At 41.0% G+C, this 15867-nt stretch overlaps 1 protein-coding gene across 4 annotated transcripts in view; it reads right to left on the reverse strand.

Annotated features, from left to right (window-relative positions):
- Positions 1-15867, reverse strand: part of SSH2 (slingshot protein phosphatase 2) — a 245460-nt gene that overhangs the window by 139103 nt on the left and 90490 nt on the right. The window lies entirely within an intron of this gene.

Raw genomic sequence — 15867 nt, forward strand, 5'->3', positions numbered from 1 at the left:
TGAAAGAAGCAAATGTGAAGGATACAGGCTTGACGAGGAAATAGGGCACCATATTGCCACTTGGCTACTGGTAAGAGAAGGCTCAGATTCTCTCCAAGAAACGAGAGAAAGAAGACGGGGATGGAATCATGTTTGGGTTATCTAATGCTTTATAACAAACCACTAATTTATTATATTTCATGGGTCAGAACTTCAAGCAGTATTTAGCTAGGTGATTCTTCTGCTCCACATAGTACTGCTAAAGGTCACTCAGTGCTACTCTGGTGGTATATAACTGGAAGATGGGCTAAGTGAGAGTCCAAGCAGTTTCATGCATATGCCTGACATCTTAGCCTGGAAGACTTAAGCTGGGCTCAACTGGACAGTCAACTAGAACGCCTAAGGATTGGGTCTTCTCAAAGTCCATTAGGGCCTCAGGGTTGGTCTATTCGCACGGGGGCTTAGAACTCCAGGAGGCTAGGCACAGAATTGGCACAGTGTCACTTCTGCCATACTCTGCTGGTGTATTAAAGAGGTCTAGCCCAGATTCAAGGGGAGGGGAGTTAGACTCTATCTTTCAGTGGGGGAAAGAGCAAAGACTTCATAGTCATCTTTATGATACCCTCTCAATACCAATGATTAGCAAGTAAGTATGTAGGCAAAATGAACAGGACAGGAAAAAGGCAGTTAAAGAGTTAATGAAGTAGAACTTCTAAAGACTAGGGCCACAGAAATATCCAGGAGAGAAGATAATAAAGAAGATGATTCTTATTCAGTACAAGATGCATGGAAGGCCATATGGATAATTTTATAGTCTGGTGTCTATAATGAAGTGTCCTCTCTGAAGATAAGAAAGGACCTGAAAGTGTGGGCATTCACACACACACACTACTGTTCAGGACCAGGATGAATAACCTGGGCACTTACATCTGAGAAGCTGGTATGTAAGAAGCTCAAACCTGATCAAATCAGCAGTCCCAATATAAGATGACTTTGTTTTAAAGTTGTTTAAATTGAGATGTGTGATACTTGCTGGGATTAAGATCCAAAACAGAGATTCAAATTAGTCATATTTCAGGAAGATGTAAGACACATTAAAGTAAAAATAAGGAAGCCAGAATACAGTGCAATCCTTATTTCTGAAATCAAAGCCACACTATGCTGTCATTATGACAAGTTTTAAGAAGCTGTAAATGAACTTATTGCCCATGATTTCAAGCAATAGAAAACCTCTGTGAGACACCTACTATTTCTCAAGTATTTCCTTTGAATTCCTTCCAAATACAAATACATATGAATCACAGTTGGAATGGTTAATGAGGTACTTCCTCAGTGATAAGAAAGCCAGCTTGATTAGAACTTGGCTGATGTGGCTTTGCTTCTGAAGAACACCAAGTCTTTGCTCAACAGCTAGTTGAAGAGGTATCACAGTACAGTCGCTCGCTGCCCTCTAGAAAACCCGAGCTCTGGGTGTGGAGCTGTTACTGGATGCCTTTTGTTTATAATCCTTATTCTACTTAAACTTTTTATTTAATACAGGCAACTTAACCCCACCTGCACCCCCCACTTGCCATAATTTCAGAGTAGCTAGACTGCTTTTTTTCTATCACAGAGATCCACCTCCTTAAGGCTACTTGGTTTGAAAAAGCAACAAGTCTTATCATGTTCTGAACCTGTCACATTTGACAAGCATGCAGTATGGGAACTTCACAGGTCACTGGATCGTAACTCTGGCTCCATTCAGAACTTTTTCAATAACACAAATCTCCAGGCCTCACACCTACAGACTTTCATTCTTTAGCCCTGAGGTGAAGCCAGTGGTGTGCTGGAGCCAATTGTTAAGATTTTTAGGGATCTTATGAGATTCACACTGGTAGCTTGAAACTGGCTATGGTGGGACTGTTTTTTTTTTAACTAGGAATATTAGCAAATGCTACCAAGCAGCCCTTACCCGGAAAACACGTTTTTGAACATGTACCAGCCCACCATGAGGTGTGGGGCCCTAGGATCTGCACATTTTCAAAGCTCTTGATAACTGACAAGCAGTTTAGATTGAAAACGTTTGTCTTAAAGGTTTGGAAAAATATCAAAAGTTCAGGGTAAACAAAGCTACTACTCTCTCCAGGTAACTGTGCCATGAAAGGTGCCAGGGAGACCAGTGATGACAGGAACTCAGCTCTCCCGAAAGATTTATGGCTCCTGTCCCAGACTGTAAGCTCTGTAAGGGCAGAACTACATTTGCAGAGCAGCAGTCACACAGAAAATGCTCAGAGGATACTAGATGAAATAATAAGTATTGCTCAAGGTATGGTAACCAGTAAGTGGCAAAATTAGGCCTCCACCTTACGTTAACTCAGTATATCATGTGCCTCATCGCCATTAAATTATTGGTCATATTCTTGGTTTGTCAATCCAAGAAGAGTGATTAAACATGGGGTAGAGAGCAAGCAGCATCCATCATAAGACTCTGTCTCTGTGCTGCTCCATAATTTAAAGTCTTTTCATGACTATTATCTCATCTGAAGCAACCTAGGATAAATGCAGCACAGGCATGATTAACACTTACTTTTCAGCTGAAGAAACTGCCTCATGGAAGTGAGATAATTTGCTCATAGTAACCTAAGAGTAAGCAGCAGAATCACGATTCTGTCTGGGAAGGACAAATAACCCTTCTATCAGAACAAACTGCTCTTCTTGCATGACAGGAATATGCCAGGTACACCAATAGGGGTCTTAGACCTTGTCTTTATCTCCCTGTCCAGATTCTGCTTCCTACTATTAAAGTGAAATTTCACTTCCTACTCTTTGAAGACTTCATATTTGGTCCATTTCCTTCACTGTAGCCTGAGGTCTCAAGATGGACATATGGTCTTATGTTCAGCCAGGACATAGTGGTACAACTGTACTAATTGCTTACACGCTGAAATACCGAATGGTAAACAGTGGCTGCCTAGAGCCCCTCGGATTGTTTCATGATCCAGCAACAATCAGATTCAGTTCAGTTCAGTCGCTCAGTTGTGTCTGACTCTTTGCGACTCCATGCACTGCAGCACGCCAGGCTTCCCTGTCCATCACCAACTCCCGGAGCTTGCTCAAACTCATGTCCATTGAGACGGGGATGCCATTGAACTACCTCATCCTCTGTCATCCCCTTCTCTTCCTGCCTTCTATCCTTCCCAGCATCAGGGTCTTTTCTGATGAGTCAGTTCTTTGCAGCAGGTGGCCAAGTATTGGAGCTTCAGCTTCAGCATCAGCCCTTCCAATGAATATTCAGGACTGATTTCCTTTAGGATTGACTGGTTTGATCTCCTTGCAGTCCAAGGGACTCTCAAGAGTCTTCTCCAACACCACAGTTCAAAAGCATCAATTCTGTGGTGCTCACCTTTCTTTATGGTCCAATTCTCATGGTCCAACTCTCACATCCATACATGACTGCTGGAAAAACCACAGCTTTGACTATACAGACCTTTGTTGGCAAAGCAATGTCTCTGCTTTTTAATATGCTGTCTAGGTTTGTCATAGCTTTTCAACAATCAGATTAGTGCCAGGCAATGTGGAAGACCTCTAGGTCTGACTCCTGCCTATTCTGATTGGTTGATAGCTATGCCATACTAGTTGCTAAATATTCTGAATACCACTTCAACATCTCCTCTGCTCTCTAAACTTTGGTTTAAAATTCTTGACTCTGATCTTGGCTTCACCTTGGAGGCAGTGCCTCTATAATCTGTTCTGTTGTTTGTGTGTGCTGCTAGCTATACCCCAATTACTTGGCTTGCCTTCTGCTCTTATTACTAGTCATCTGTTACACATGATTACCATTTCTCCACAAGGAACTTAAGCTATAAAAGGCATTGATAACACCCAGGGAAGCTAAATAAAATCCACTTATGAAGGGTCTTTTTATATTAAACCTTTAAATTGTTTATGGACATAAAGAATTAAAGTATGATCAACCAAAGTTATTCAGTTGAAACATTATTCAGAAATAAGGTCAAAGAACAAACGCAGAATAGTAATGAAACAACACTGATTACTTATCAAACATTAGTAAACTAAGCAAGCATGATTGTTTTCAAATTTCTAATCATTTCCCAAATAAGGAGTTGATAAATACTGTTAATGGTTCTGACCAAAAAGAGAATAGAATATTTAAAACAGATGTACTGCTGTCAGTTTTGATTAGGGGGAAATACATTGCTATTTTGTTAATATTTATATTTAAATCTAGACATCATTCTAAGCCATCAACAGGGGAAATATGTCACGGTACTCAGTATCTTTGAATGTAGTAGTAGTAAAAGTTGCTCAGTTGTGTCAGACTCTTTGCGACCCCATGGACTATGGAATTCAGTCCATGGAATTCTCCAGGCCAAAATACTGGAGTGGGTAGCCTTTCCCTTCTCCAGGGGATCTTCTCAACCCAGGGACAGAACTCAGGTCTCCCGCATTGTGGGCGGATTCTTTACCAGCTGAGCCACAAGGGAAGCCCAAGAATACTGGAGTGGGTAGCCTATCCCTTCTCCAGCGGATCTTCCCGACCCAGGAATCGAACCGGGGTCTCCTGCATAACAATAAATAATAAACTAATTCATTCAGAGCTGCTAGAGTCCATCAGAGATACAAAGAAATATGAGATAATACTACACTGGAGTTTATCTGCCTGAAGCAATAAGGCAGTTATATTGGAAACAATGACACAACAGGTACAGTGCAAATGTATGGCACAGGAAATACATGTCCCTGGAGTTTAGAAAGTGTGCTATCACCACGGGTCCAGGGTTCACAGGAACAAGTGAGCTCTGAGTCCAATCTTGAGGGAAGAGGAATGTCTGAAGAGGCACAGAGGCTGACAGAGCATTTGAGACAGGGACAAGAGGAACAAACAGGGGGATTATGTTTGACACACTGGGCTGCTGGTCAGCTGACCAGCTGAGTTGAAACCCATGGCTTGCCTTGAGGTAAGCTGCAAAGAGCAGAGAGCAGCAATCTAGACCCGATCCTAGGAGGAAGCCAGAGAAGGGATTTATCAGAATCTTAGAAAGTAGAAAAAATTATAAATATGCTGCTCTGGTGGTAATTAAAATTCTTTAAGAGAACAGAGGCTAAAAAAAGAAAAAGAAAAAAAGACTAAAATTTGGAAAGCCAATTGAGAAAAATTAGGTATTTTTCCTAAAGCCAGGATACACTGGTTAATTTAACCACATCTCCACTAGAGGGCAGACAAGTCAAACCCTACTGGAACAGGTGGATACCTGGAACCGGTATCCACAGAAAACATTAAGAGTGAACACCATTGCTGCTTAAAGACCACTTCCAGTGCCTTAACCTTGGAAAAAGCCTTTAGTCAGCAGATAAATCTTTCACAGAATAGCTTAAGTGGTATAAAATGTGTCTTAATTGCAAAGTGGACAGGCGGAAAAGTTATACTTTGGGAATCTGGCTTGGCTGACAGGCACATGTGACATGCATACCTGGAATGCTGACAGCAGTGTTCATCACTGGCTAATTTACCTCAATCCTCCCCACCCATCTCAGGAACACTGTAAACACTACTCATGACATAGCATGATAATGTGTATACATTATCTGGGCCATGATTCCAATCTAGGTACTCATTTTGGTTAACTGGGGAGGTGCTTGGTCCTAAGGACTTATATCCCCTGTATACAGGTCAAGAAGCAACAGCAAGAACTCGACATGGAACAACAGACTGGTTCAAACTTGGGAAAGGAGTACGCCAAGGCTGTATATTGTCACTCTGCTTATTTAACTTATCTGTAGAGTACATCATGGGAAATGCCTGGCTGGATGAAGCACAAGCTGGAATCAAGATTACTGGGAGAAATATCATTAACATCAGATAGGCAGATGACCACCCTTACGGCAGAAAGCGAAGAGGAACTAAAGAGCCTCTTGATGAAGGTGAAAGGGCAAAGTGAAAAAGCTGGTTTAAAACTCAACATTCAAAAACTAATATCATGACATCTGGTCCCATCACTTCATGGCAAATAGATGGGGAAACAATGGAAACAGTGACAGACTTTATTTCCTTGGGCTCCAAAAATCACTGTGGAAGATGACTGCAGTCATGAAATTAAAAGATACTTCCTTCCTGGAAGAAAAGCTATGACAAACCTAGATAGCATATTAAAAAGCAGAGACATTACTTTGCCAACAACAGTTCATATAGTCAAAGCTGTGGTTTTCCCAGTAGTTATGTATGGATGTGAGAGTTGGACCATAAAGAAAGCTGAATGCCAAAGAATTGATGCTTTTGAACTGTGGTGTTGGAGAAGACTCCTGCGAATCCCTTGGACAGCAAGGAGATCAAACCAGTCAGTCCTAAAGGAAATCAGTCCTGAATATTCACTGGAAGGGCTGATGTTCAAGCTCCAATACTTTAGCCACCTGATGTGAAGAGCAAACTCATTGGAAAAGACCCTGATGCTGCGAAAGATAGAGGGCAGGAGGCGAAGGGGACAACACAGGATAAGGTGGTTGGACGGTATCACCAATTCAATGGACATGTATTTGAGCAAGCTCCAGGAGATGGTGAAGCACAGGGATGCCTGGAGTGCTGCAGTGCATGGGGTCACAGAGTCGGAAATGACTGAGTGACTGAACAAGAACAACAACAAAGTAAGAGTAAGGTGACATCAACAGAGGCTCTTACATGTGCCTTTGTCTTGGCAGGCTGAGGAGCTGGAATACAGGGGTGTTGGGAGGAATCCTTCAGTTCAGTTCAGTTCAGTCGCTCAGTCGTGTCCGACTCCTTGCGACTCCATGAATCGCAGCACGCCAGGCCTCCCTGTCCATCACCATCTCCCGGAGTTCACTCAGACTCACGTCCATCGAGTCCGTGATGCCATCCAGCCATCTCATCCTCGGTCGTCCCCTTCTCCTCCTGCCCCCAATCCCTCCCAGCATCAGAGTCTTTTCCAATGAGTCAACTCTTTGCATGAGGTGGCCAAAGTACTGGAGTTTCAGCTTTAGCATCATTCCTTCCAAAGAAATCCCAGGGCTGAATCTCCTTCAGAATGGACTGCTTGGATCTCCTTGCAGTCCAAGGGACTCTCAAGAGTCTTCTCCAACACCACAGTTCAAAAGCATCAATTCTTCGGCGCTCAGCTTTCTTCACAGTCCAACTCTCACATCCATACATGACCACTGGAAAAACCATAGCCTTGACTAGACGGACCTTAGTCGGCAAAGTAATGTCTCTGCTTTTGAATATGCTGTCTAGGTTGGTCATAACTTTTCTTCCAAGGAGTAAGCGTCTTTTATTTTCATGGCTGCAGTCACCATCTGCAGTGATTTTGGAGCCCCCCAAAATAAAGTCTGACACTGTTTCCACTGGTTCCCCATCTATTTCCCATGAAGTGATGGGACCAGATGCCATGATCTTCGTTTTCTGAATGTTGAGCTTTAAGCCAACTTTTTCCTTAGGTCTCACTAACTAGAACACAGTATCAATATTAATATCTAATTAAAAGGACGAAGAATTCCATCACACATTTAGATGCTAAGACAGATCTGCAAAGTACTATAAGCACTTTTCCTGTTTTGCTGTCTTACAAAATGTCATGATTAAAGGTGCAAGGACAATTCTGTTTAGTAGGTTGACTTTTTGCCATTAGCTGGAAGTAGTTTTCCTCCACTCCTGACCAATGCTCACATTGCAAGCACTTTCTTTCCCCTGAGAAAATGACAACATTTACTGTCAGAGATTATGTACTTCAACTGCAGATGAAATTTGCTATTCTAAAATTGGTATTTCCAATAAGCTAGGCCACCTTATGTCTTGTTGTTGTGTTTAACTGCTAAGTTGTGTCTAATTCTTTGTGACCCCACGGACTGCACCACGCCAGGCTCCTCTGTCCTCCACTATCTCCCAGAGTTTGTTCAAAATTCATGTCCATTGAGTTGGTGATACTATCTAACATCTCATCCTCTGCAGCCCGTTCCCCTTTTCCCTTCAATCTTTCCCACCATCAGGGTCTTTTCCAATGAGTTGGCTCTACACATTCAGGTAGCCAAAGTATTGGAGCTTCAGCATCAATCCTTCCAAAGAATATTTAGGGTTGATTTCCTTTAGGATTGACAGGTTTCATATTATTTCTTAGATTTTGCTATATTCTTCCCTCTGCCTGAAATACATTCCCCTCTTTGCTTGCTTACTTCTACTCATCTTCAGACTGTAGCTCAGATGTCCCCTTCTCCAGAGCTTTTCCTTGATGCCTCTAGACTGAGGCATATTTCAGCAGCATCAATTTTACTTGATAAGAAGTATTATTTTTGCAGTAACAGAGATACAGATACATAAACAAGTGCACAAAATTTAAAGTAAATCATAAGAATTCAAATACATTCCAGCCTTGTATTAAGCTCCTTTAAACTTTATATATCCACACTGCTCTGCTGTTAGAGAAACTTCTGGTGGAAAGATTTGAGTGCAGAGGACTGCTGTATGTAACTTTAAAGTTAACACTGCTGAATATTGAAAACTAAGACAGAAGTTAATTGGTGGTGGGGGTGGGGTGGAAGTTAATAAAATATTAAGAGAAGGTCAGATGCTTATGACTACCTGGTGTAATCCTTAAGAATACAAGCATGCCACTTAACTTTATTTGTCTTCCATAAACAAAAGACTGAAAAACAAAAGTTCAGAAAAAGTTGATTCAGCACTTAAACAAACAAACCCAAAGCCTCCAAACTTACTTGAAATGAAACATGGGTACTGAAATGAAGGAAAAAATTTGAAGTTATAAGCCAGTCAGTTCAGTTCATTTGCTCAGTCGTGTCCAACTCAATCGTAGCACACCAGGCCTCCCTGTCCATCACCAACTCCCGGAGTTCACTCAAACTCATGTCCATCGAGTTGGTGATGCCATCCAGCCATCTCATCCTCTGTCGTCCCCTTCTCCTCCTGCCCTCAATCCCTGCCAGCATCAGGGTCTTTTCCAATGAGTCAGCTCTTCACATCAGGTGGCCAAAGTATTGGAGTTTCAGCTTTAGCATCAGTCCTTCCAATGAACACCCACAACTGATCTCCTTTGGAATGGACTGGCTGGATCTCCTTGCAGTCCAAGGGACTCTCAAGAGTATTCTCCAACACCACAGTTCAAAAGCATCAATTCTTTGGTGCTCAGCTTTCTTCACAGTCCAACTCTCCAGAGTGTGATCTAATTCCTAATATAATTTAGGCCTACCTAGTGGTCTTTGCTAACACACTGAACATCATAAAGAAACCAATTATTAGGTCTTTCACAGTTCAAACACTCCTTGCTTTAGTTTATTATTAATGGAAATAAATGACAGAGAAAAAAGTGATAACTTAATGCAGAAAGATTTTAATTACACTCAGTCATTATTAACTTTGACAACCCACCAACTAATATATAACAAGACAGCATCTCCCCCACTAATATAACTAAAACTGCATGAATACAAAATAGTGTGTAAGAGAAAGGTAGAATCTTATGACAGAGAAAGATCTATTGAGAGAGAAGCACCCAGTCATCTGAATTTCTCTCTAATTTGTTGAAAATCAGCATTATATGTTGTCAACTTATAGACTATCTAACCCATCCCAGAAGCTTTTCAGCTGCTCCATCTTTTAACTGCCTATTATATTTCATTAGTTACGTCCACACGTCTCCTTGTTTTCTCCTTCAGCCTCACTTTTACTTCCCTAAGGCTCCTTCCTATCTACCATCCCCTTCCATTTTGCACAAACTTCAAGAAGTTCTCTCGTTGATCTTCTTTTGACTTTTATATCTTGAGATTAACTTTAGAAAATATTCATGCTGTAAATTCTGGGAAAATATTGATCCATTTCTCCCTGCCACCTTCTCACCAATTAACAGTCTAAGACAGAAGAAACTCTCTTATAACCAACTTTTCAATCCAATTCTTTTCTTCCTGCATCCTTAGGAAGTTCAGAATACACCTTATCAGTGATGCTTAAGGTCATTAGACTCTGACAAGTAACTACAGAAAGCCTATAATGATAGCCTATGATAATCTGACTACAGATTATTTTGCTAATTATCCTGTGTCATCTATTAGTAATGTACTCTTTGATCTAGATCAAACTGAATAGAACTGGGGAAGAAAAGGGATAAAAAAAGTAAACAATAAAAGATGAGTATATAGTACCAGATAGGAAGCCCCCTTCCCTATTTACAGATTCTAACATAAATAACTATGAAAGCATCTATCCTCATTTTCATTAGTTAAATATTTCTTCTTGAGAAACTAGTATGGCCCCATAGGGAGATGGCTGTATGTGTGTATATTCAAAGAACCAATAAAGGGCACTAACAATTCCATAAAAATGCAACGCCTGGAAGCAAAGGTAAATATAAAAAGGCATTCCACAGACAATACCCTGGTCAGTAAATACCTCTGATCAACACCCAGAAATATTTATTACTCGCCTAATTTCCTAAAACCATAAATCTCCCAATAAACAATGCCTTGAACACCCCGTGAAAATAACCAAGGCTACTCAGTTCTGTTCAGTCGCTCAGTCGTGTCTGACTCTTTGTGACCCCATGAACCACAGTATACCAGGCCTCCCTGTCCATCACCAACTCCTGGAGTCCACCCAAACCCATGTCCATTGTGTTGGTGATGCCATCCAGCCATCTCATCCTCTGTCGTCCCCTTCTCCTCCTGCCCCCAATCCCTCCCAGCATCAGGGTCTTTTCCAATGAGTCAGCTCTCCACATCAGGTGGCCAAAGTATTGGAGTTTCAGCTTCAGCGTTAGTCCTTCCAATGAACACCCAAGACTGATCTCCTTTAGGATGGACTGGTTGGATCTCCCTGCAGTCCAAGGGACTCTCAAGAGTCTTCTCCAACACCACAGTTCAAAAGCATCAATTCTTCGGCGCTCAGCTTTCTTCACAGTCCAACTCTCACATCCATACATGACTACTGGAAAAACCATAGCTTTGACTAGACGGACCTTTGTTGGCAAAGTAATGTCTCTGTTTTTTAATATGCTGTCTAGGTTGGTCATAACTTTCCCTCCAAGGCGTAAGTGTCTTTTAATTTCATGGCTGCAATCACCATTTGTAGTGATTTTGGAGCCCCCCAAAATAAAGGCTGACACTGTTTCCACTGTTTACTCATCTATCTGCCATGAAGTGATGGGACCAGGTGCCATGATCTTAGTTTTCTGAATGTTGTGCTTTACGCTTTAAGACTGTGGCTCAGATCATGAACTCCTTATTGCCAAATTCAGACTGAAACTGAAGAAAGTGGGGAAAACCACTAGACCATTCAGGTATGACCTAAATCAAATCCCTCATGACTATACAGTGGAAGTGAGAAATAGATTTAAAGGACTAGATCTGATAGACAGAGTGCCTGATGAATTATGGATGGAGGTTCGTGACGTTGTACAGGAGACAGGGAGCAAAACCATCCCCAAGAAAAAGAAATGAAAAAAAGTAAAATGGCTGCCTGAGAAGCCCTTACAAATATCTGTGAAAAGAAGAGAGGTGAAAGGCAAAGGAGAAAAGGAAAGATATACCCATTTGAATGCAGAGTTCCAAATAATAGCAAGGAGAGATAAGAAAGCCTTCCTCAGTGATCAATGCAAAGAAATAGAGGAAAATAATAGAATGGAAAAGACTAGAGATCTCTTCAAGAAAATTAGGGTTACTGAGGGAACATTTCATGCAAAGATGGGCTCAATAAAGGACAGAAATGGTATGGACCTAACAGAAGCAGAAGATATTAAGAAGAGGTGGCAAGAATACACAGAAGAACTGTACAAAAAAGGGCTTCACGACCCAGATAATCACAATGGTGTGATCACTCACACTCACCTAGAGCCGGACATCCTGAAATGTGAAGTCAGGTGGGCCTTAGCATCACTGTGAACAAAGCTAGTGGAGGTGATAGAATCCCAGTTAAGCTATTTCAAATCCTAAAAGATGATGCTGTGAAAGTGCTGCACTCAATATGTCAGCAAATTTGGAAAAGTCAGCAGTGGCCACAGGACTGGAAAAGGTCAGTTTTCATTCCTATCCCAAAGAAAGGCAATGCCAAAGAATGCTCAAACTACCGCGCAATTGCACTCATCTCACACGCTAGTAAAGTAATGCTCAAAATTCTCCAACCTAGGCTTTAGCCATACGTGAACTGTGAAATTCCAGATGTTTAAGCTGGTTTTAGAAAAGGGAGAGGAACCAGAGATCAAATTGCCAACATCCGCTGGATCATCGAAAAAGCAAGAGAGTTCCAGAAAAACATCTATTTCTGCTTTGTTGACTATGCCAAACCCTTTGACTCTGTGGATCACAATAAACTGTGGAAAATTCTGAAAGAGACAGGAATACCAGGCCACCTGACCTGCCTCTTGAGAAACCTGTATGCAGGTCAGGAAGCAACAGTTAGAACTGGACATGGAACAACAGACTGGTTCCAAATAGGAAAAGGAGTACGTCCAGACTGTATATTGTCACCCTGCTTATTTAACTTCTATGCAGAGTACATCATGAAACGCTGGGCTGGATGAAGCACAAGCTGGAATCAAGGTTGCTGGGAGAAATATCAATAACCTCAGATATGCAGATGACACCACCCTTATGGGAGAAAGTGAAGAGGAACCAAGGCTACTCAGTGTCAGTAAAATGAAACAGTACAGACTGCTATTTCATACAACTTGAACAAAGTCAACTGAAACTATGGAATAAAATATCAATAGTAGTTATAAAGTGTGCTATAGATTAAAAAAAAACCTCTCAACCTATTAAAATTAGTTGAAATGGCAAACAAAATGTTTTCGTGCTATGTTTTCAGTTTGATAAAGGAAGCAATCAATCATATAAGCATAAGTAAAACTGCAACTACCAATAGTTGGGAGATAAAATAGTAGCACCTGTTTTCACCACGCTGACAGGCTGCCCCAGGTCCTAGCAGTTATGTAACAAATCCTAACTCCCTTCGGGAAGTTATTCCTCAATTCTTCCTTTCATTCCTCTTCACTGGTTTACTGAATAAAACAAACTGAAATAAAACATCTCTCCTGATATTTCTGTATGAGGCTGCCCTGGAGACTACCTCAACCAGAGGTCATCAATGTAGACTTTAGGATTTAAATTACAAGGAAGCTTATTAGAAAACTCGGCTTCCCAGGTGGCGGTAGTGGTAAAGAATCTGCCTGCCAATACAAGACACAGCAGAGATGAGGGCTGGATCCCTGGGTTGTGAAGATCCCCTCGAGAAGGAAAAGGCAACCCTAGTATTCTTGCCTGGAGAATCCCATGGTCAGGGAAGCCTGGCAGGCTAGAGTCCATGGGGCCACAGAGTCGGCAAGAGTGAACGACTGAACACTGATAAGAAAGCTAGCAAGAAAGAAAAAAAATTCAATTTTTATGAAATTCAGATTAGATTAAACTCAGCCCCTTGCCACCTCTAACTCTTCCCAGGGGTCCTTGGACTGTGCAGCAGTTTTGGCCTCTGTTACCCAGGGAACCATCAGCAGTGGGAACTCTGGCATTTTCATTTTTCTCTTCTCCTGTACCATCTACAAGCATCTGTAAGAGTCCATTTAGAATTCCAACCCTTTTCAAATTATTCTTTGCACCATGTCCCACGGAAACGCCTCAGTCAAAAACATAGTATGCTTTGACTTTCTTTCATCAAGAACATATTATGGTTCTTGCGTCTTAAGGAGGAAAAAAAAATCACAAAAAATCCTAAAGTCTCTGATCCCCCTCAACTGGATCTGACCTCTCCTTTCCAAAAGGAGAGCTTTTGTTCTTTCTTCTCCTATTTATCTTTTTCCTTGAATTATAATTATAGGTAATTATATCTTATTCTGATTTATTGAGAGTAAAGTACCTAATAGATACTCTATAAATATTAATTGAATGAATGAGTCATCAGGACAAATAAACTATGAAAAAAGTGTTTCTAGATAAGGAAAAGAAAAATGAGTAAACTGGACTTCAAAATAATGAAAAACCACGGAGGGTGAATATTGTGATCCACTATCCAGAAAAAAGGATTTAAACAAAAACCAACCCATCAGTCAAGTCAATAACAACCAAGAGAATATCTAAATGTATTGTGCCTAATCAGCCTTAGAATTCATGGTGATGAGAGACTGGAAACAAGTGCTAAATAATAAGCTGGGTCAAATCTGTAGCTAAGGGCAAAGGACACACTTCACACAGTCACAGAACCAGAAGCACCAAGGCCCTCTTCACAAATGCTGCTACCTCCTTGGTCACTAACCTACCCCTGCAGCATCTCCAGTGATATGTGACCCAGTCTCAGCGCCCTGAGACAGTTAACACAGAGTGTTGCACTAGCACTATTTACAATAGCTGGGACATGGAAGCAACCTACATGTCCATCGACAGATGAATGGATAAGGAAGCTGTGGTACAGATACACAATGGAATGTTAGCTATAAAAAGGAACACATTTGAGACAGTTCTAATGAGGTGGATGAACCTGCAACTTATTATACAGAGTGAAGTAAGTCAGAAAGAAAAAGACAAATATTGTATATTAATGCATATATGTGGAATCTAGAAAGATGGTACTGATGATCTACATGTAAGGCAGCAAAGGAGACACAGACCTAAAGAACAGATTTTTGGACACAGTAGGAGAAGGAGAGAGTGGGATGATTTGAGAGAATAGCATTGAAACATATATATTATCATATTCAAAACAGATAGCCAGTGGGAGTTTGATGTATGATGACGCAGGAGGGATGGAGTGGTGAGGGAGGTGGGAGGTGGGTTCGGAGGGAGAGGACACAGGTATAACTATGGCCAATTCATGTTGATGTACGGCAGAGGCCATCATAATATTGTAAAGTAATTATCCTCCAGTTAATATAATACCTTTTCAAAAAAGTGTTGCACTTCTTCAGTCTTATTAAATTAAGCAAATTTTAAGTGGTATATATTACTATGTATGAAAAGCTTTTGTTAAAATGGTGTCATATAATCACTGAAGAAAAAGTTCATATGAGCCAGGTACTCTTTCACTTCCCTCTCTACTGGTTCTGGTTTCTTCCAATCCTCCTTCCCATAAAATCTTATTTAATGCACAGTATACAGCTCCTGGCTTTGGGAAAGTCAACCTGGCTCCAATTCTGCCCGATGATCACAGTGAGATCTAGATTGGCCATACTTACCATACCAATAAAATGGGCTAATCTTGACTACCTAATCATGTCTGCAAAATGACTGCAACCATATCATGCTGTTGTGTTGGTACTAATGGTGAGATAATGTTTCTGCTTATGAAATCAAACCGTTTGGGACATCAGTGAGCCCATTCTCTTTCCCCTAAAGGGCAATTTCTATCAGGTTTCCTCAGAAACTCTTAAAAAGTGCCATAGTATCATTGTGAAAAAATTAAATACTTTAGTTCTACTCCACTGAAAACTAAAACGAAAAGTGTTTTCTAGACAGATGAAACACAGACTATAAATAATAAAATCTATGCATTATGCAAAAATAAACTGACTTGGGGAGGTGAAATTGCTTTAATCAAACAGACATGGCTTGAAGACATTTCATGTGATATATTAAAATAAACAATAGTTTAAAATTTTAAAAGGGACATTAGGAATGCTGCACTTTGCATTTTGAACACACTTGATTGCAAAATCACAACAGAGTTGATCAACAACAGTCAGCTGAAGGAAACAGCTCTTCCTCTGTGTCTCTTATGTATGTGGAAAACTGTCCCAGTGGTCTCCTCCCCAAACGTGACCCTGCACCCTGTCTTCTCATCTGAACTTTACACATGCTCACTCTTAAGCCAATCTCTGGCTGGGCAAGGAGGGTACCCTCTGATTGGCTGCTACATGAAACAACAAACAAACCTTTATTTTCAACAACAAATGA

This window comes from Ovis canadensis, chromosome 11 (genome assembly GCF_042477335.2).
Source record: "Ovis canadensis isolate MfBH-ARS-UI-01 breed Bighorn chromosome 11, ARS-UI_OviCan_v2, whole genome shotgun sequence".
Classification (NCBI taxonomy): Eukaryota; Metazoa; Chordata; class Mammalia; order Artiodactyla; family Bovidae; genus Ovis; species Ovis canadensis.